Source organism: Piliocolobus tephrosceles, chromosome 12 (genome assembly GCF_002776525.5).
Source record: "Piliocolobus tephrosceles isolate RC106 chromosome 12, ASM277652v3, whole genome shotgun sequence".
Taxonomy (NCBI): Eukaryota; Metazoa; Chordata; class Mammalia; order Primates; family Cercopithecidae; genus Piliocolobus; species Piliocolobus tephrosceles.
Window position 1 is genome coordinate 104,199,218 of NC_045445.1, and position 22,307 is coordinate 104,221,524.

The 22,307-nt window shown below is 38.3% G+C and overlaps 1 protein-coding gene across 1 annotated transcript in view; it reads left to right on the forward strand.

Moving 5' to 3' along the window:
- Positions 1-331: 331 nt before the first annotated feature.
- Positions 332-22,307, forward strand: part of NDP (norrin cystine knot growth factor NDP) — a 66,934-nt gene continuing 44,958 nt past the window's right edge. The window contains exons 1-2 of the mRNA XM_023202815.1: positions 332-400; positions 702-837. The gene's annotated coding sequence lies outside the window, so the exon portion shown is untranslated. The remainder of the gene's footprint in view (positions 401-701; positions 838-22,307) is intronic.

Below are 22,307 nucleotides of genomic sequence, written 5' to 3' on the forward strand. Positions count from 1 at the left end.
GCAAATGAGAAATACCATGACAATTCAAGAGAGAAACTGCAGAAGAAAGGAAAAAGCTTTATATATTTATGCCTTTGATGGCAAATTTTTTTCCTGTTTTTTTGAACAAGAGGACCTGCATTTTCATTTTGCACTGGGCCCTCGGATTATGTAGCTGGCTCTGATGTCCCTGTAGCATTTGGCTAGTTAGATTTCCAGGGAAGTGGTGAGAATTGTAAAAGGGCCTCTGTATTCCAGGGGCCTTTAAATTAAATTCATGTCCCTGGTTCCAAGGACTAAAAAAACCTCAAAGACACAGTCCTTGCAAGTTTGTCTTTTGTTTTTGCTCCTCACCCATACTGAACGTACTGGACGTACGGTCATGCCAGAGGGATTTGAACGAGCCACTCACTTCCAAAAGGTTACATGATAATCAATTTGCTTCTATAATATTAACTAATGGCACCTGTGCTAATAGTTACATGTAAAATTAAGTCTGGAACAGATGGAGTTCTAAGGCCAACTGTTGCCAGTCATGGAAAACCTGCCCTCCTTAAATAGCCTCTGGTGTAATTGTCTGCCTACACTCTGCCCACTTTTCAGGTTTAAATACAAGGCGACATTTGGTATGCATTTCCTGTAATAAAGAACCATGTGATGATTATTCCCAAGATGTTATTTTTAAGACTATTGTTAACTGCGGTCTGTCTTTGGTTTCTCAGTTAAGGAAAAAGCAACTTGACTCAAAGCATCACTTGATTCAAGTTGGGCAACCACAGGGGAGCAAGCTATTGTGACCAAAGTCCCTGAAGGAAAATCAGTGAGGACAAAATAAACCCACACTTTGCAGAGACTGAGGTATGGCATGACTTGGTGACTCCTGGGAGAGATCAAATCTTACAATGCTGTGCAAAACACTGGATATGCAACTAACACATTAGGTTATCTGCTTTTATAACAGTCATAGGTAACTATTTATTATATAGTGATTTGAATATACCACTCGTGGATGGGCAGTCAAGCCTTGATTTTTCTTGCTTTTCTGGTTTCTACTTTTATGATTAAAAATAGCTTGAAAAATCAATCATGTTGAAAGGTAATAGTTTATTTTTCTTTCAACATGAAAAAAGGAAATACAATGTAGATTGAAGCCATTAACTGAAAGAATAAGACACATGTACATTTACATTGAAGAGTTTGTGATCGAAAAGGAGTCTGTCCTCATAAAGTCAGAACATGGCCGAGTTGGATTCATGCTCAAATATTCTGTCTTGTGCCCAAGAGGTTGGCACCAAAATAAGCAACAGAGATGGGTCAGTGGACGCTAATACTTCTGGGGGAATGCTAAGAAATGCCTTAAAGTCTCATGCCCAAATCAAGGGTAAAGCATTAGTAGTAACATGGTTCCTAAAGGGTGAAGAAAGACCCAGACCCAGTTATATTTCCTGGAAGGCTTTGTTTGAATCTACAAAAATGATTAAGATCCATTTACTTAGTCTTGGAGTGAACATTCCGAGATAAGCGTGTTTAATATTAAGTGCAGTTTATTTAAGAAGGTATCTGGCTGAGGTTAAGAGTAAGGCAGGGCCTCTTTTTGTATCTATAAAAACTTTAAAATTCAGCCAATGTTCATAATTAGTGTTAGGTTGAACCATATGAAAATGCGGATGGAGATTTCATATGGTCTAACTTAATACTTAAATATTTATGCTTTTTTTTAAATAAAAAGATACATCTTATATGCAAATACAGAAAATGTGTTTTGACTGTGCTTTCATCCTGCTCTCCCTGGGTTAGTTGTGTGGATTAAGAGAGTCAGTTGTCATCTGTAGTCCTACCCAAGTTTCATTTGGTTCTGTATCACCCTTTCAGGCCATTCCAGTGTGTAGTGATCAGTTGTAGGACACATTGCAAATAATTTATTATTAATGGTAGCTAAAGTTGTGATGTTTGTGGATTTTTTAACTTATTAAAAATAAACCAGTGCAGAATCAAGGTTATGCCTGTAATAATGATATCCTCAACCAATCGCACAACAATAGGCTTTCTTGAGTAGGGGACAAAAGGCTACCCTGGGAGTGATACCCATGGGGCAGGGCCACAGATGTGACCCTTCTATGACAAAAGTCATGGCAGAAAATTACTGGAAACAAATACTCAAAAAGAGCAGTATTCACTTAATAGCAGCTTTCTATATTGGTTATAATGCTGACTTAGAAAGTTGGTTCTCAGGTTTTTGGATCTCAAAAGAAAATTTGAGAACTGATATCAAGTTGTCACTTTTTAATTTTTTCAAATATGGTCATTAGAAATAGAACTTCCATGTATTATAACTACCATTTAAAAAGAGAAGAGACATGTTGACTTTAGAAACAGAGTGATTTTAGTTGTGGGAAAAACATATTGCATTGGCTTCAGTTTTCTCATTTTGCTACAGATTTAGAGAAAAATATCAGACTGGCTGAGGTTCTTGGGCCAGTAGCCCAAGAGAGGCTAATTATCCTTTATAAGGCTAATAATCATCAACAACTGTTAAGCGACTTCTTATTCTAAACATTATGGTGAGAGCTTTATATACACCTTATTTCTGATCTCCAAGTTAGATACTATTATCTTCATTGTATAAATGAGGAAGTTGACACTCAAAGAGAAGTGACTCTTTCAAACCTGAACTTACAAAGTAATGGCAAAGTCTTGTCTTACAGCCTATAGAATTTCTAACGTATGTAATTAATAAAGTGGGTAAAGGATTTAAATGTAATATCCAAAGTCTGGATTTTAAAGTGTTTTTAAGCTGGAGTTTGTTTAGTCACCCATTTTTATGAGACTTTGCAGGCTCCCAGATAAAATTTTAGAGTTGTGCTTGTGAGTCAGAGAAGCCCTCGTCCTGAAGGGAGCCCTGCGAGAAGAGTTTTGTCTTAGATTGGGCTCCTCAATACCTGACATAAGGATTTGTGTGCAAGTGAATTTTTCAGGAGTAAGGAAGTGGAGAAAGTAGGACAGCAGAAGAAAAGAAGCCAATTGAAGTGAGTTCTGAGGCAAAATGCCATAGAGGGTGGCTTTGGAGGGTAAGTTATGCCTCAGAGTTGTCTCAACACAGGGCTTGGGAGCCAGGTTTTCAGATTCCCATACCCATCCGTCATTAGCTAAGAGCTGGTCAGGTAGAATGAGAAGTAGGGGTGGGAGGGACGTGAAGTCTTAGACACTTCTGGCTGTCAACATGTTTGGGCAAAGTCCTTCAGTAGCTGGAGGGTAGTCTTGTGACAAAGAGCTCCAAATGCATTCCATTCTTGGCCAAAAGCACACCACAGCCAGGAGATGGGCATATGACAATGATAAAATGGGGTTGAGAGGATCAGAGTGGGCAGTGTCTACAACACATCTGAATTCAGAAACACCATGAAGAAAAGAGGCAAGAGCACAGCTTGGAGGAGCATTCTACAATTTCCAGGATGCCACAGAACTGGTGACTGTCAATTACATTCTTATAGAAAAACAATAGTCTGTTTTGCTTCATTCCCATCATTATCTCCTTAATTCCAAGTCACTATCATCTCCTACCTGTGCCACTGCAGCAAACCTCATATCAAGCATCTACTTTTGCTCCTCTATGTTCATTCTCTACACAGTAGTCATGGAGATTTTTATAAATACAGTGGTGATGCTTGAGAATGAGAGGTAGTGGAGTTGGAGACACTTTAATCACCACATAATCACCATTAACACCCTCAGTCCACCCTACTATTCTTTGGTAGGTACGGTTGGACATTTTCTCAATTTGCTGTGAAGTGTTATGTAGTTTTACTCCACCTGTAGTAGTTCATTTTCACACTGCTATAAAAATACTAACTGAGACTGCGTAATTTATAAAGGAAAGAGACTTAATTGACTCTCAGTTCTGCATGGCTGGGGAGGCCTCAGGAAACTTACAATCATGTCAGAAGGCAAAGGAAAAGCAAGACACCTTCTTCACAAGGTGGCAGGAGAGAGACAGAGCACAGGGGAAACTGCCACTTTTAAACCACCAGATCTCATGAGAACTTCCCCACTATCATGAGAACAGCATGAGGGAAACCATCCCATAATCCAATCACCTCCCAGCTCCCTGGACCCGATGGGGACTGCAATTTGAGATAAGATGAGATTTGGGTGGGGACACAGAGCCAAATCATATCACCTCCCATCTTTCTCTGAAGATGGTTGTAGGTGTGCGGTCTTATTTCTGAGTTTTCTATTCTGATCCATTGGTCTATATGTCTGTTCTTGTACCAGTACCATGCTGCTTTGGTTACTGTAGCATTTTAGTATAGTTTGAAGTCAAAAAAGCCCAACTCTTATCTAAAGAACATATTGATACTGAATATGGAATCATCTGTAGAGTTGAATGTATCCATTCATTTTCTTTTTCTGGATCACTGAAAGTACACTATTAACATCCTTGAAAAATTTGGGTCCTGAAACCCATTTTTTCCATCCTATTTGGGATCCCAACATAGGAGAATTGTTCTAAATTAATTCAATGGGAATTGATGGTTGTTTGGCTCATAGAAAAAGTTGGTTCAATCTGGGAATCATAAAAATGATTCATACATTTCTTAAACATTTAAATTTAACTCAAAACATGTAAATTTGCATTAGTCTCCCAATCCTTTGATGAAGGGCCAAGGCTTTTTCTTGAGTATATTTTTCTTGAATGTATTTTACAGATGAAACGGAGAACACTGGTTAATCTGGCCAAGCTGTTCAGGAGTGATTGATCAAGAGAACTTTTACTACATGATGCTTGATAGTAAATGATTGTAATTATTAAGAATATTAGCTGCCTCCATCAGTGGATGGCAATAATTGAAGTTAACTCTCTAGCAATGGAACATTCTTCTATATTAGTTGGTCTTATCTTGGTTCATGGATTCTGTTGAAAATCTGATATGTTATAGACCTTCTTATCAGAAAGATGTATACTCACATGTATACATACAAAATTGTAGAGTTTTTTATCCCTGAATCTCATTTGTAGATTATTTATTCATAAACTTTATGTTACAGTATTAAAACACACAGAGTAAAATGTAACTAGGCAGTACACTGGCTTCTCATTTTCTAATCAAGAAAATAAAGCATGTAGTATATTTGTCTAATAAAATTGATTGATCATAAATGCCACTGTCTGGTTCTTGGGAAAAGAAACACTCACAAAAACACACCCACATTTGCTCAGTTCCCTTCAGAGAATGGCAAAAATCATGTCAGTCTGATTCATCTTTCAGGAAGGAAGAGGGAAATACAGTGTAAAACCACAACCCAGGCCACAGTGAGGACTTGGTCCCAGAGAGCAGCAGAGGTTGGGGCCGTTCAAGGGCAGAGTAGTGGCTGTTAGTTGACTAAGGACTGTGTCACCAACCCCCAGATGGGCACAGCTTACTGGTGCCTTGGCAACCATCCACGCAAACTCATTCCATTACTCAGTCCCATCAGATGTAAATTTTTACGGAGTTACAAGCAAGAGACCATTCTCTCATATCTACTTTCAACTCTAGGAGGAGCAAGAATTGCTTTCCTGGCCTTGATTAGCACTCAGGTGGTTGGCGCCAAGAGCCTTCCTCCCTCATCCTGAAGAAGATAAAACTTGAACTCATCATGGTTAGTGCCTACAAGTTGGTGATAAAAGCTGGGTGGGAATCCAGCCCTTCTACTATTCTTCCCATGATCTTGCTACTAAATCCCACTGCTTCGGGCCATGATGATGCATTTGCAGTTTGGCTAATTATAGTAGAATGACTTGAATATAAAAACTTTTCAAGGACTTTTTCATTCTCCTCTTACTGATTCTCCTCACTTGTTCCTCTGTTCAGAAACAGCTTTGAAGCCCCAGACTTAACTTCCAAAATTGATAATATTAATGCTTCTGTTTCCCAGGTTTGACAAATCATTCTGAGTGAGGTTGAGTTTCATTTCTTAAGAGCTGCTACTAACATTGCACAGAGTGCTGTAAACCCAAAGTCAAGTGGTTAGAACTTGAAATCAAGTACAAGGCAGCTTAAAAATGTTGCTAAAGATCACCTCTTCATTTTGCTATCTTTCAATTAAGCACATTGAACTGTGACTCATTCATTTATAGAATAACTTAAAATTGAATAGGTGATTATGTACAAATTAAGGTGACAATTGGTAGGAAGCTTGGTTCTCAAGTACCAATCCTTGAGCTGAATAATGACCTGACTTGGGAGTAGGAGTGGAGGAAAGCCAGGAGGAGAAGAAAAGATTTTTATCTGTGCTTTTGATCACAATGGAAGTAGAATAAAAATGGGGATTGTGGTAGGGAAGATAATGCCCCCTACAAGATGTCCATGTCCTATTCCTTGGAAACTGTGAATACGTTATGTTACATGGCAAAGGGGAATAAAGGTTGCAGATGGAATGAAAGTTGTTAATCAGTTGATCTTAAGATTTGGAGATTGTCTTGGATTATGTGGTCAGCCCTATGTGATTACAGCGGTCCTTAAAAGTGGAAGAAGGAGGCAGAAGGGGGAAGCCAGAGGCAGATGTGACTCTGGAAGAGGTCAGAGTGAAGTGATGTGAGAAATACTGAACCTCCTGTTGCTGGCTTTGAAGATGGAGAAAGGTTTCGTGACCAAGGAATGCAGATGCCTCTATAAGGTGGAAAAGGCAAAGGAAATATTCTCTTCTACAATATCCAGAAGAAATGCAGGCTTGTATATACCTTGATTTTAGCCCAGTGAGACCCGTGTCAGACTTCTAACTTACAAAACTGTAAGATAATACATTGGTGTTCTTTTAAGCGCTAGGTTTGTGATCATCTATAACAGCAGTAAATATAAAAGGAATGCCTAGAGTGATGAAAGTAAGGACTAAGGAGATGGTCCTATTTTAGGTCTGTTTCAGGCAGGCTATTGCCAGCAAGTTAACTGAGGAAGATAGATACATCAAGAGTTGAAGACACACTGGAGAAGGTGATTGTGAAGCAAGGAAGCTGGAAGCAGAGACTCAGGAGAAGCTTTGGAGAGGGGACAAAACCTAAAGATTCAAGGACCCTAATCACAAGTGACCTCAGATTACCAGAAGACAGCTAAACTGAGCTTTGGAAACTAGCAGGTGTGATGACTTTCTGTGTTGCTAATTTCTTTCTCTCTCTTTCACAAAGAACCAACACATAAAATAGAAATAGCCCTGAACTTAATATTTTCTTTCCAAAGAATCACACATGACAAAAAACAAGATACTTTTACAAGAAAAAAAAAAAACAAAAAACAAAAAACATGACTCAACATAAATGAGGAATATCAGTTACACAATGTGGAAGATATGGCTAGTTGTGCCCCCATGTTTGCTTTTCTCGTCTTCCTTCCTAAAGGAATTTTTCAGCTGGTAAGGGCTACCCAGCCTCATTTGCTTAGAGGTATGATCGTATTACTAAGTCCAAGTCAATGGCATGTGAATTCGACTAATATGTAGAAACTTTTAAAGGGAAGATGTCTACCTGTCCCATTTCCTCCTTTCCACTGGCTGGAATGAGGATGGAGTGTGTGCTATCTTTGCCCCTGCAATGAAGACACTACTCTGGGAATATACAAAATTAACTCAAGATGAATTAAAGACAAAAATTAACTCAAAATGGATTAAATATTTAAATGTAAAACCTGAAACTATAAAAACCCTGGAAAACAACCTAGGCAATACCATTCTGGACATAGGAATGGGCAAAGATTTCATGACAAAGTTGCCAAAAGCAAAAATTGACAAATGGGAGCTAATTAAACTAAAGAGCTTCTGCACAGCAAAAGAAACTATGAACAGAGTAAACAGGCAAGCTACAGAATGGGAGAAAATTTTTGCAAACCATCCATGTGACAGAGGTCTAATATCCGGTATTTATAAGGAACTTAAACAAATTTACAAGAAAAAAACAACCCCATTAAAGAGTGGGCAAAGTACATGAACAGACACTTTTCAAAAGAAGACATACATGTAGCCAACAATTATATGAAAAAAAGCTCAACATCACTGATCATTAGAGAAGTGTAAATCAAAACCACTATGAGATGCCATCTCACACCAGTCAGAATGGCTATTACTAAAAAGTCAAAAAATAACATGCTGGTGAGGTTGCGGAGAAAAAGGAATGCTTTTACATGGTTGGTGGGAGTGTAAATTAATTCAACCATTGTGGAAGACAGTGCAGTGATTCCTCAAAGACCTAAAAGTAGAAATACCATTGACCCAGCTATCCCATTACTGGGTATATACTCAAAGGAATATAAATAAGTCTATTATAAAGATACATGCACATGTATATTCACTGCAGCACTGTTTACAATAGCAAAAACATGGAATCAACTTAAATGTCCATCAATGATAAACTGGATAAAGAAAATGTGGTACATATACACCTTGGAATACTGTGTAGCCATAAAAAAAAGAACAAGATCATGTCCTTTGCAGGAACATGGATGGAGCCTGAGGCTATTATCTTTGGCAAACTAACGCAGGAAAAAAAAAAAAAATCAAACACCACATGTTCTCAAAGTGGGAGCTAAAAGATGAGAATGCATGGACACATAGAGAGGAACAATACACCCTGGGGCCTATCAAAGCGTGCAGGTAGGGAGGAGAAAGAGGATAAAGAAAACTAACTAATGGGCACTAGGTTTAATACCTGAGTAATGAAATAATCTGGTGGGAGGAGCAAGATGGCCGAATAGGAACAGCTTCAGTCTCCATCTCCCAGCGCGGGCGACACAGAAGACCGGTGATTTCTGCATTTTCAACTGAGGTACTGGGGTCATCTCACTCGGGAGTGCCGGACAGTCGGTGCTGGTCAGCTGCTGCAGCCTGACCAGCGAGAGCTGAAGCAGGGCGAGGCATCGCCTCACCTGGGAAGCGCGAGGGGGAAGGGAGTCCCTTTTCCTAGCCAGGGGAACTGAGACACACAACACCTGGAAAATCGGGTAACTCCCACCCCAATACTGCGCTGTAACACCGGCACACCGGAGATTATATCCCACACCTGAAATAATCTGTACAACAAACCCCCATGACACAAGTTTACCTATATAAAAAACCTGCACATGTACCCTTGAACTTAAAAGTTAAATAAAAAAAGAAAAATCTCTTCTTTCTAATTTTATTATAATTTTTAATTGATAAATCATAATGATATACATTTAGGTGGGGTACAGTGTGATGTTTTGATATATGTATACAATGTGCAATGATTAAATAAAGCTAATTAACATGTTCATCTCTTTACTTGACTTTTTAATGCTTTTATTATTTTATTTGTAATACACTTTTGTAACATATATGAACTTAAGTTCATTTAATATATTGTTACATTCAGTCATTAATCTTAATTTAACTTTAGAAAACAGATTGACATAATTATAATTTGAATGTCTTTATTTTTTCATTTGTTTTTATTTATTATTATTATTATTTTTTGAGATGGAGCCTTGCTCTTGTCGCCCAGGTTGAAGTGCAGTGGCACGATCTTAGCTCACTGCAACCTCCGCTTCCCAGGTTCAAGCAATTCTCCTGTCTCAGCCTCCCAGGTAGCTGGGATTACAGGCACCTGCCACCATGCCTGGCTAATATTTTTTGTATGTTTTTAGTAGAGACGGGATTTTGCCATGTTGGCCAGGCTGGTCTCAAACTCTTGACCTCGTGATCCACCCACCTCGGCCTCCCAAAGTGCTGGGGTTACAGGCGTGAGCCACTGCACCCTGCCTATTTTATTTATTATTATTATTTCAATAGTTTTTGGGGAAACAGGTGGTGCTTGGTTACATGAATAAGTTCTTTAAGTGGAATTTCTGATATTTATTGTGGTGATGTGAAATGTACTCCCTTAGTTATTTTGAAATATACAATACATTATTATTGACTATAGTTATCCTGCTGTGAGATAGATCTCAAAACTTAATCCTCCTTTCTAAATGAAACTTTGTACCCTTTTTCGAACAACTACCCATTTCCCTCCCTCTCCCTTCTCCTCCTTCCCCTTGGCTTCTGATAACCACCACTCTACTCATTACTTCACTGAGTTAGATTTTTTAGATTTCATATATGAGTAAGATCATGTGGTATTTGTCTTTCTGTGCCTGGCTTATTTCACTTAGCATAATGTCCTCCAGTTTCATCTACATTATTGTAAATGAAATAATTTTCTTTCTTTATGGCTGAATAATATTCCATTGTGCATATACGCCACATTTTTTTAATCGCTTCATCCACTGATGGACAATTACGTTGTTTCCATACCTTGGCTATTGTGAATAATGCTGCAATAAACATGGGGGTGCAGATTTCCCTTCGACATATCCATTTCGGTTCCTTTATATGTAACCAGAAGTGGGATTGCTGGATCATATGATAGTTCTATTTTTTGTTTTATCAGGAACTTTGATACCATTTTCCATAATGGTTGTATTAATTTACATTCTTACCACCAATGTGTAAGAGTTCCATTTTCTCTGTATCCTCGCTAACACTTATCTTTCATATTTTTTATAATAGCCATTTTAACAGGTATGAGATGATACTGTGGTTTTAATTTGCATTCCCTAATGATTAGTGATGTTGAGCATTTTATCATAAACTTGTTACTCACATGTAAGCCTTCTCTTGAAAAATATCTGTTCTTGTCTGGTCTGTCTTAGTCCATTTTGTGCTGCTATAGCAGAATATCTGAGACTAGGTAATTTATAAAGAACATACATTTATTGACTCAAGGTTCTGGAGGCTGGAAAGTTCAAGATCAAGGGGCTGCATCTGGTGAAGGCCTTCTTGCTGCATCATAACTTGGCAGAAGGCATCACATGGTGAGACAGAGAGCAAGAGAGAACTAAATTTGCTTTTATAACCAACCTATCTCAAGATAACAACATTAATCCCTTTATTGGGGCTGAGTCATCATGACCTAATCACCTCTTAAATGTCCTACCTCTCAACGCTGTTGCACTGGGGACTCAGTTCCAACATACGAACTTTGGGGGCCAAATCAAACCATAGCAAGTCCTTTGCCCATTTAAAAAAAAAAAATCAGGTTATTTGTCTCTTGCCATTGAGTTGTATGAATGCTTTAGATATTTTGTATATTAAACCTTTATCAGATGTATGGTTTGCAAATATTTTCTCCCACTCAAGGGTTGTCTTATCACTTTGTCAATTGTGGCCTTTGCTGTGCAGAAGCTGTTTAGTTTGATGCAGTTTCATTTGCCTATTTTCACTTTTGTTCCCTGTGCTTTTGGGGACCTATACAAAAAAATCACTGCCCAGATCAATGTATTGAAGCTTTTCACCTATGTTTTCTGCTAGTAGCTTTACAGTTTCAGGTCTTATATTAAAGTCTTTAATCCATTTTGAGCTGATTTTTGCATATGATGTGAGATGAGCATCCACTTTCATTCTTCTGCATGTGAATATCCAGTTTACCCTATACCATTTTTTGAAGACTGTCCTTTCTTTATTGTGTGTTTTGGCATCTTTGTCAAAAATAATTTGACTATAAAGTTGTGGGTTTGTTTCTGGGCTTTCTATCATCTTCCATTGGTTGATGTGTCTGTTTTTATGCCTGCACCATGTTCTAATTACAATAACTGTTTTGATTACAATAACTTTATAGTATATTTTGAATCCAGGGAGTGTGATGCCTCCAGCTTTGTTCCTTTTGCCCAAGACTGTTTTGGCTATTCAGTCTTTTGTGGTTTCTATGAATTTAAGGATTGTTTTTTCTTTTTCTGTGAAAAATGACATTGGAATTTTGATAGGGATTGCATTGAATCTAGATACTTTGAGCACTATGGACATTTTAACAACACTAATTCTTCCAGTCCATGAACACAGGGTGTCTTTTCATTTATTTGTGTTTTCTTCAGTTTTTAAAATCAATTTTTTATAGTTTTCCATCTTTCACCTCCTTGTTTAAATGTGTACCTAAGATTTTATTTTATTTTTGTTGCAATTATAAATGGTGTTGTTTTGTTAATTACTTTTTTGAATAGTTCATTATAAGTGTATAGAAATGTTAATGATTTTTGCATATTTATTTTGAATCCTTCAACTTCACTGAATTCATTTATTAGTTCTAACAGTTTTTGATAGTCTTTAGGGTTTTCTATATATAAGATCATGCTATCAGTAAATGGAGACAATTTGAATCAGTAAATATTTTGTAACATTTACAATGCTCCCCTCTTTTGTAATTTTGGACATTTGAGGATGATGTGCAAAGCTTATTGAAAAGAAGATTCTAATTGTGATTGCGGTAACTGTCCCAATAGTGACCTTGAATAATCAATGCTTTCTCCTGGTATTCTTGCTCTATGAAGTCCCTTTCCACAGTGACCCTGGGCTTCATCATATGACTTGTATTGGCCAATGGAACATTCTCAAGCTCAACACAGCAGAGGCTTGATAAACCTTTGCACACTGAGGCTTTCCTGCTTGGAAAGTTCACTCTAAGAAGCCAGTGAACCACCATGTAAAAGACCTGACTGTTCTGAGATCACGATGCCATCAGGAAGCTGGTAGGAGAATAAGAGCGAGCCACGTGGAGAAGAACCAAGGTATTCTGGCTGCATTAAAAAGAATAATGGCCCACTGAAGATGTTCACATCCTAATTCCTGGAACCTGTGAATATTTTATATTACATGTTAATTTTGTGCAGCATTTCTGCTGTTCTGGTAAGCAGAAAATACATATACATTTAACAAGCTGTGAAATGTGAATTAATATGGTGATTTCACATATGAGTTAGATGCTGCTATATGTGCATTTAAAACTGCTATTGCACAATATAAAAAGTAAAATTTATATAATAATTTAGAATTTCTGAAAATTTAGAATGACATCGAATTGCAAATAAAAAATGCTATGGCAACTCAAGAGAGACACCACACAAGAAAGTAACTTTAGTGACATCCTCAAAAAAGTGAGATCCCCCACCTTTTTGAACAAAGGGCCTCACATTTTCTTTTTGCACTGGGCCTTGCAAATTATGTAGCCAGTCCTGATGTAACAGAATTAAGATTGCAGGTGGGATTGGGGTTGCTAATCAGCAGACTTGAGATGGAGAGGTGATCCTGGATTATTTTTGTGGACCCAGTGTAGGATAAGGACTGTTATAAGGGAAAGAGAGAGACAGGAGACTCTGTCAGAACCAGCCAGACGGCTTAATGAGAAAGACTTGACCAGCCACTACTGGCTTTGAAAATGGAAGGAGGTCATGAGCCAAGGAATTTGAGCAGCCTCTCTCTCCTGCGGAAGGGAAGGCCACCTTGCTGACACCTTGATTTTAGACCAGAATCATCTGTGTCAGATTTCTGACCTCCAGAACTGTTAGGTGATAAATTTGTGTTTTTTAAGCCACAAAATTTGTGATAACTTGTTACAGCAGGATTAGAGAATTAATATGAGTCAACACTCCAGCTCACCCATGAGCTAAATGTAGTTGACATCCTATTGATCAGAAAAACACCCAGTCGATCCACAGAATCTTGAGAATTTCAAAATTGTTGTTGTCATGGGGGAAAGTCTCTGATTTAAAAAAATGTATATATATCTACATGACAGGCCTTTTGTCTGCAAGCAACAGAAAAGCCCATGAGCTATTTTAGATGAAAACCAAGAATACTTGGGGAGAATTTATTATAACAATACAGAAGTGTCTCAGAAACCAGGAAATGAAGGCAGGATACAAGAGTGTCATGAACTAGGACCTGAAAAGCCATCAGAAGCACAGCAGGTCTTCCCTGCCCCTCTAGGGCCACATGCTCTCTTGAACCTACTGTAATCTATGTATTTGCTTCATTCGTCTCCCTCCCCTTATCCCCCCTCTCTCTCCAGAGTGACTTCCTCTGCTTCTTTAGGCATTCATGGTCAAATAAGATATTTCCAGCCCAACCTTTCCTTAGTTTGCAATCTAAGCTCCCAGCACACTGACCTCTGAGCTTCAATTCGAAATTCCTTGGAGAAAGAAAGTAGTCCTGGTGGGCCAATTATGCAGGCCTGGTCCGATCATTAGTGGCCAAGAGGCTAGCGTCAACTAGTACAAACATGGCCAATGAGGTCTGTGTGTGTTTGTGTGTGTGTGTGTGTGTGTGTGTATGTGTGCGCATGCACTCATGTTGACATTTTGAGGCAAGAAGACACACTACCAATGTTTTTATAACCCGGTTCTTTGAGGCAACAATAATTTCTTTGGCCTGGGCGATATGACTTTGAGGAAAGTCAGAAGAGCAGGACAGGTGGTTCCTGACGCCAAAGCAGGAATTCTGGGAGTACAGAGCCAGATACTCCTCCAGGGAAAGCCTGAGTCAGAGCATGGGCTCCTGGGATGCTGCTTCCTGGAACTCTCACACCCCACCCACTCACACTCAGATCGGGGAAGTCCAGACTGTTGGGACATTTGGGACATGGGCATTCAGGAAACTGTACGTGTTGTGTGGGTGGTGAAGAAATAGACGTGCTGTCTGGGTTTAATCTGTCTGTAGACAACATGCCCCTTTATGCTTCTCCACCTTTCCTGATGCATGCCTCCATTGGAGAAATCTAAAATCCCACACCCTCTTAATTGTGATTACATCACCAAAGTAGATTAATGAGAAGTGTGACTAAAATAAAATCTGTAATTAAAATATTGACAATTCATTTTTAAATAAACATGTCTCCAGAAGCTTCTGATATATGTCTCTGGGAGAAGGAAATGCATTTTCCTCTGTTCCACACCTGTTTTATCCCACCTCTGGTTTAGAATAACTGATTTCAATCCTAAATCAGTCAATTCCATTCCATAGATATTCTTACCAGTGTTAATTATTATTAAATCAACAATTTTAGAATCTAAGAAAGATTCATAAGGACGTATTTACTTGAAATGAAGAAATAGCCTTGGGCCATTTCATTTTATTAAATTGCTATTGTGTTAAACATCTTTATATCTGCTGTAAAAAAGTCAGCTGTTTTACATGTGCTCACATACTGTGTCATACTTTCTGAAGTATATAGCAAATGTAATTTGTGCAAATGAATAAAATCTCAAACTCTGTGGCTAGCTGATCTATACATAGCCGGGATAAGTTTTCCTAGTGTGGCACTCCTGACTACAAACTGAGTAGTATTGAAGAGTCATTCGTACTATGTCTTTATTACTCTAACATCTCATCATTCATTTACAATTGGCTATACTAAGGCCACCTATTGTTGTCTTGAGACTTATCAAAAGACCTCATCAGAAATCACGTTTCTACTTGAAGGGTAAGTTTTCAACAAATATCAAAAGAAAGTTTACGTGCGAAAGCCTTTTTTTTCTTTGAGGAGGAGTTAAAATAAAAATGGATTGGAGTTTTATTTGCATGGAAATATCTAGAGTAGTATTTTCCAAAATGTGCCCTGTGTGATGTTATAAGGTGTGATGCAGAGAATGGGTAGTGAGGATCCTTGTATGAACAAAAGCTTTACTGCAAGACCACTGCCTTAGTCAGGGTTCTCCAGAGAAAAAGAACCAATAGGACACACACACACACACACACACACACACACACAAGGAGATTTATTATAAGGAATTGACTCCTGCAATTATGAAGGCTGAGATGTCCCATAAGATGGAGACCCAGGAAAGCTGTTGGTGTAATTCCAGTAAGTCCAAAGTTCTGAGAACTAGGGGAGCCAGTGATGTAAATCCCTGTCTGAGAGCAAGAGAAGATGAGATGAGATGTCCCAGCTCTTGCAATGTGACAGGAAAGGGGTGGGTTCCTCCTTCAGCTGTGTGTTCTTTTCAGGCCCTCAGGGGATTGGGTAATGCCCATGCACACAGGAGACTGAGTTCACCAATTCAAATACTAATCTCATCCTGAAACCTCTTCATAGACACACCCAGAAACAGTGTTTAATCTGGGCACTACCATGGCCCCAGTCAAGCTGACCATAAAATTAACCATCACAGCCACTCAGAGCTTTTAATATGCTAGTGCAGAGAAGGCATCACCAAGAAGATACATGGCCACTGCTTCAAAACAAATTGGATCACAAAAGTCCTTTTTTCAGGACCTCGTTGGGAGACTATAATTCTTTACAATGTATTTTTGAAGAAGCTCATCTATTGTACGGTGGCTTTTTAAAAATTGAGGTGAAATTCACATCACATGAAATTAACGATTTTAACGTGAACAATCCAGTGGCATGTAGTGTAATGTTGTGCAGCCACCACCTTGATCTAGTTCCAAAGCATTTTCATGACCCCAAAATAAAACCCCGTACCCATTAAGCAACCACTCTTCTTTTCTATCTCCCCTAAGCCCCTGGCAACCACCAATCTGCTTTCTGTCTGTACGGGTTTAGTTTCGTATGGTAGTTGTTTTTTTTTTTTTTTTTTTTTTAAATACACTTTATTTTTTAGAGCGGTATTAGGTTCACAGAAAAACTGAGTGGAAAGTACAGAGAGTTCCCATATACTTCTCGCTCCCACACATGTACAACCTCCCCCACTATCAGCATCCAGTACCAGAGTGGTACATTTGTTACAATCCTGTGTTGGATTTTTAATGGGACATTTTAAAAGGTTCTTCAAAGCCTTGTTTTTATAACTGAGATAGTTTATGTAGGCAGAGTATCCATGGCAAATTTCTAAAGAATTGTTCTATAGTTCTACTTTTAGCATTATTACTTTCTGTCCCCCAAATGATATCTACATGAGCTTTTTTCCCCTACCCCTCTACATCATCACATTCCACTTTATGACTGTGATGACGGACTGAATGAATGTTTCTTTACAGGTGCTAAGGTAACCCTTTGGAGTTGGGTCCCTCTCTTCTCTCCAAGGTTGACATTATGACTTTCATGAAAGTAAAATACATTATTAAGCATACATAACATCTTTTCACCTCCCTGAAACACAAAACCTATTTCTTGGGCTGAATAATAAATGTGTTGTAGGAGAAGAGTAATTGATTAGTTTTTAAATGTAGCCTTCAATCTTTGAGTGAAATGCTAAACTTCAGGCCATTGTTTTTTAAACCTTAAATTAGCTGCTAATTTTAAAATTTGAAATTAATTGAATGACCATTCAGTGATTAACAAATATTTGATGGTTAACAAATATTCAGTGATTATTTGTTAACCATCTCCAGGTCTTCTAGCTTTAGAAGAAAACCTTAAATGTAAGGAAAAAAAAGATAGTTAGCTGTCTTTGTCGGGGAGATGATGCATAATACTGAATAAATTTCCTTAGGCTTAAAACATGCAACTTCATTTGATTTTCTACTACAGTTTTCCAAAACTCTTTTCCATAACTGGTTATCTCTAGTTACCATCTTGCCTTGTAAAAGAAACTTAATTATAGTTAAGTCCACATAAATTTAGTCAATCCAAGGTTTTGTCGCTTACTTCAAAGTGTTCCCTTTCTGCCTTTGTCTCTCAGGGTGGTAGCCAAGTTCCAGTGGGCTTGGCATAGAGCAAGTTTTAGGGAAGGAGCTTCAGCAGAGAAGCCAGTATGGACCTGCTCCCACTGGTCTCTGCATGTCATTGGCATTTGTGCTTGCTGGTACCTGTCCAGACATTTCCATCTGTTTTTTGACCAATGGTCTCTGCTGGTCTCTTGTCTCATCCTTATGTGAACTTAGAATACTCAAGTTCCATCATTGTTCTCTTGGCTCTCTTGGCTGTACCTATGCTTAGGGAGACCTGAGTTGCTTTTTCTGCCATGCTGGAGCACATGGAGGCTCTTGGAGTCTTAGGTTTTTCTGCCTGGACATCCCCAACCTTTATGAGTCATTGTCATCTGTGTGTCGTCACTACACAGCAGAAGGTATGGGGAGCTTGCTTGCTATAGTTTTCTCCACCTGGAAAGGGAGCACGTGTTCCAGTCCTCATCTCTTATCCACTACAGAAGCCCCTTCCCTTGCTGACTCTTCTTCCCTCTGCCCAGCCCAGGTCTTCGTTATCTCCTCTGCAAGCCAATCATACACTCCATTCCTTTTGTTTAGCATAAACTTTGTGTTCTTAGTCTCCTTGGCATTTAAAACTGAAAAAAGACTAGAATCTTGGAATTTAAACCCGTTTGCTCTCAACCTATTGTCTCTGTCACTAATTTAAAAGCCTATGTTGAAGTCCATAAACCAAAACTGAGTACATTTGCTTTCTTTATTCTGCTGTAACAATTCTTTCTTCCCTTAATTGATGATAACTATGACTGGAAGGGGAGAAGAGCAGTGTGTACAAGGAAGAGCAAGGAAAAGATCCTCAGGTCACATTTTAAATTGTTTACCTCTCTCTCTCACTCTGTCTTTCAGAAAGTGTAAGAATTTCTCCCTATAAGAATTAACTAAGTATAAGAATTAACTAAGGCTACATTACAAGAATTAACTAAGGCTACATTACAAGAAATGTCACAGAGCAATATTTGATTATTGACTAAAATGGTATAAAACTCTTCAGTCAGTGGCAGATAAGATCAATATGGGATGGCCTGAGGAGTTGTCAAAGAGGAGGGGGCATTGATTGATCTGTAATATGTAAATCAGTAGAAAGAAACATGTAATGGATTCCACATTGAACTACAGAAATGGGAATACACAAGGCGTGTCCATGGAGGGGATGTTTATAATTTTAGAAGGATGGCGGTAGCAATGTGGTGTTAAGGGTTTCAAGGGGGAAATGGCCAACCATTAAAAGCTATAGAGAAGTGAAAGTAAATACCAACTGAGAAAAGACTATTGCATTAGTTTGAAAGCTCCCACGTGTTGTCCTTGGGCGGGCATCCCTAACTGCTTATTTCAGAGTTTATGGACTTCTCAATAGAGCTGACATGTAGTACAATGGAAATTATAGGAGTGGGCAGAGAAAGGTAAAAATGCTGGAGTCATATCGGAAAATGGTCACTGATCCAAAAAACTTCCAGAAAACACTTCCACCTCCCATGGGTACTGGTCGCCACAGCTCTGTATCTCTAACCATATACCTGGAAATGGGGGCTGTAAGATTCTGAATAAGCATGCAAATGAGAAGCAGTAAAAATATTAGCATCCTATTACAAACTGGCAAGGTAGCATGTTCAGAATCAACCATACTTTAAACCATGCTTATAACTGGCAGTTTTATTAGCTGTGCTCAACCATTATTTATTGGTATTCTAGACTGGCTCTCAAGGCTACATATCTACAGTAGAAGTGCACAAAAGGATTAGCAGAGAATCTAGCTGCAATATTACATTTTAAATTGTGTAGCATATTCATAATATTCTTAGATTAGTTTTTTTTCTTTATAAAGAATTCCTTTCTGTTCAACTTATTTGAAAAGTGACTTGCACTGGATTATTTTTGAAAATGAGCTTTAGTTCAACTAGAATGAATGTCTTGAAGCCATTTTAGTCTCATCTTTGTACTGTATATAAAGTGAATACAGAAATCTGCTCAAAATCATGAGTTATAAAAATCTATAGCTTTAAAGTGCCCAGTCTATTTTAATTTACTCACTGAATGATCAGTTTGGTATGTGATAGAATCTTAAATAACATTGATTTTGAAGTAACTGCATGGTGGATATTTGCTGCTAACTAAATAAGCATTTTTGGAACTTGGTGATAGGAATAAAACCTTGCTTTGAGTCAGAGGACATCATTAAAGCTGAGTCAAGTGCCTGCCTGCCCAAGAGTTGGATAACCACTCCATGGGGTTATTGGGAGATACACCTCAGAGCAAGACAAGAAGTGAGTCCTCAGTGACAGAAAGGGGGTGCTATGTGTAATTGAATGTGTGAATCTTACTGATTAAAGGATGACTTTGGGGACACACAGAGAATAAATATATGGATGAAGGTGAAAACCTTCATCCGTATACTGCCATGGAGTCAGTTTTTCTGCTTGATTTTTTTATATTAAGAAGAGAGAAGGGTAAAAAAAAAAAAAAAAAAAAAAAAAAAAAAAAAGAGCTGAGTTGGTGACTGCCACACTGTCATGTATATCATCAAGATTAGGCAGGGTCATAGAAGTTTTAGAGGCACCAAGGAAAACAAGAGCTTCTAGGAAGGGGGAAAGAGCTGTAAAAATTGTACAGAGAATGAGTATCATGAAGCATACTCTTACCAAAATTAACAATAAATTCTGAAAGGAGGTTTTTCTATTCTCACCACCTGACTTTCTGGCTTCACGCATCTGTGATTGAAAATACTTTCTATAATGGAAGACTTTATTAAGAAATCCAGTTAATAATGAAGGACAGTGATGGTTTGGCTCTGTGTTCCCACCCAAATCTCATCTCAAATTGTAATCCTCATAATCCCCACGTGTCAAGGGAGGGACCTGTTGGGAGGTGATTGGATCATGGGGGTGGTTTCCCCCATGCTGTTCTCGTGACATTTAGTGAGTTCTCATGAGATCTCATGGTTTTATAAGTGTTTGACAGTTCCTTCTTCGAATGTTCTGTTTCTCTCTCCTGCCGCCTTGTGAAGAAGGTGCCTGCTTCCCCCTTGCCTTCCACCATGATTATAAGTTTCCTGAAGCCTCCCCAGCCATGTAGAACTGTGAGTCAATTAAGGCTGTTTCCTTAATAAATTGCCCAGTATCAGGTATTCTTTATAGCAGTGTGAAAACGAACTAATACAAACAACACACATTCGGTACTGAGGACTCATTACTCTTCTCCACACCTGCTCAAAGAATTGACAGAAGAGTCAGAGTGGGTTCTGATGTCTGTCACTAATGCCTCCTCATAGAACTGACTCAACCTCATTTAACTCTTGGTTTCTGGAACCAGCTCAGTTCTTCCCTGCCTTAGGCCTGCATGCCTACTGCCTTTCTACTTGGGATGCTTCCCACTCTTCACAGGTCTGTTCCTTCTGTGCTTCCCCAGGGCAGCCTTTCCTGAGTATTTGATCTGGGCAGTTCACAATTTGTAATTATGTATTTGTTTGTTTGCTTATCTGCCCCTTATTCCCTTGATGGCAGGTATATTAATTTGCTTGGGATGCTGCAACAAAGTACCATAGACTGGGTGACTTGAACAACAAAGATTTATTGTCTCACAGTTCTGAAGGCTGGACGTCTGAGATCAAGGTGTCAGCAGGGTTGGTTCCTTGTGGGGCCTCTCTCCTTGGCTTGTAGGTCTTCTCCCTGTGGCCTCACATCATCTTCCCTCTTTGTGTGTTAGTGTCCAAGTTTCCCCATGTTATAAGCATACCAGTCATATTGGATTAGGGCCCACCCTCGTGACTTCATTTTAACTTAATTGCCTCTGTAAAGACTCTATCTCCAAATACAGTCACATTCTGAGGTTCTGGGGATTAGAACTTCAACACACAGATTGAGGGGGCACAATTCATTCCATAATGGAGTTGGATAATTTTCTCACCATTCATTGTATGGTTGCTCAGCACCTAGAACAGTGTCTTACACATAATGGACCTTCAACAAATGTTAGTTGAGTTAATGAATTACCTACTCTTCCTAGTTGTTTCAGGAGTGAATACTCCTGTAGGAGTAGCACAGACCCTTCACTGCAGTTTTTGCATGCTAGGAAATTCTCTTATTGCTTCAGGACTCTTAGTGGATGTACATATTACTTGATACAGATCTTGCATCTTTCCTGAAAAGACTTAAGCTGACTATTAGAGTACAAGATGACAAGGTTCTAAAATGGAACAATCACATGTCACATAGATTCATATCCTTCTTTACAGAAATGAACTTATGTTGTCTCCAACCTTTCTAGTTTACATGCTTCATAGGGTCCATCAGATAAAAACAGGTCAACTTCTCAGGACTATCGTGACTGTCATCCATTGTTGTTGTCGGGAATGGAGAAGAATCTCTCCTGGGTGTTCTTCTGAAGGAGACACTGCGCATCATGACAAACACATGTTGATAACATATTTTCAGTAAGACATATCAAGAGGTCTACAAGACTGCTTGTTTCTCTTTTTTGACTTTTTAAAAGTTAATTATGACTTATTTATAATTTCTTGTTATAAAACAGCACATATTCATTCAAGAAAATCTGAAATATACAGGTAAGCAGAAAATACATTAAAAATAGTCTAAAATTCCAGAACCTAGAGAAAACCACTGTGGACATTCTGCTGTGTATATTTCTTGCCTTTTATTATGTATGAATATAATTTTTAGCAAAGGATTCAAACTACATATTATTTTCCAATGTTTATAAATTAAACTACATATTATGCATATTTCCTCATGTTAATTAAATATTCTTTTACAAATATTTTAATAGCTTCTATGTATCTCATTAAATAAAGGCATTTATTTATTGAGCCAATTCTTTGTTGTTGGATATTTAGTTTGTTTCCAAAATTGGCTACT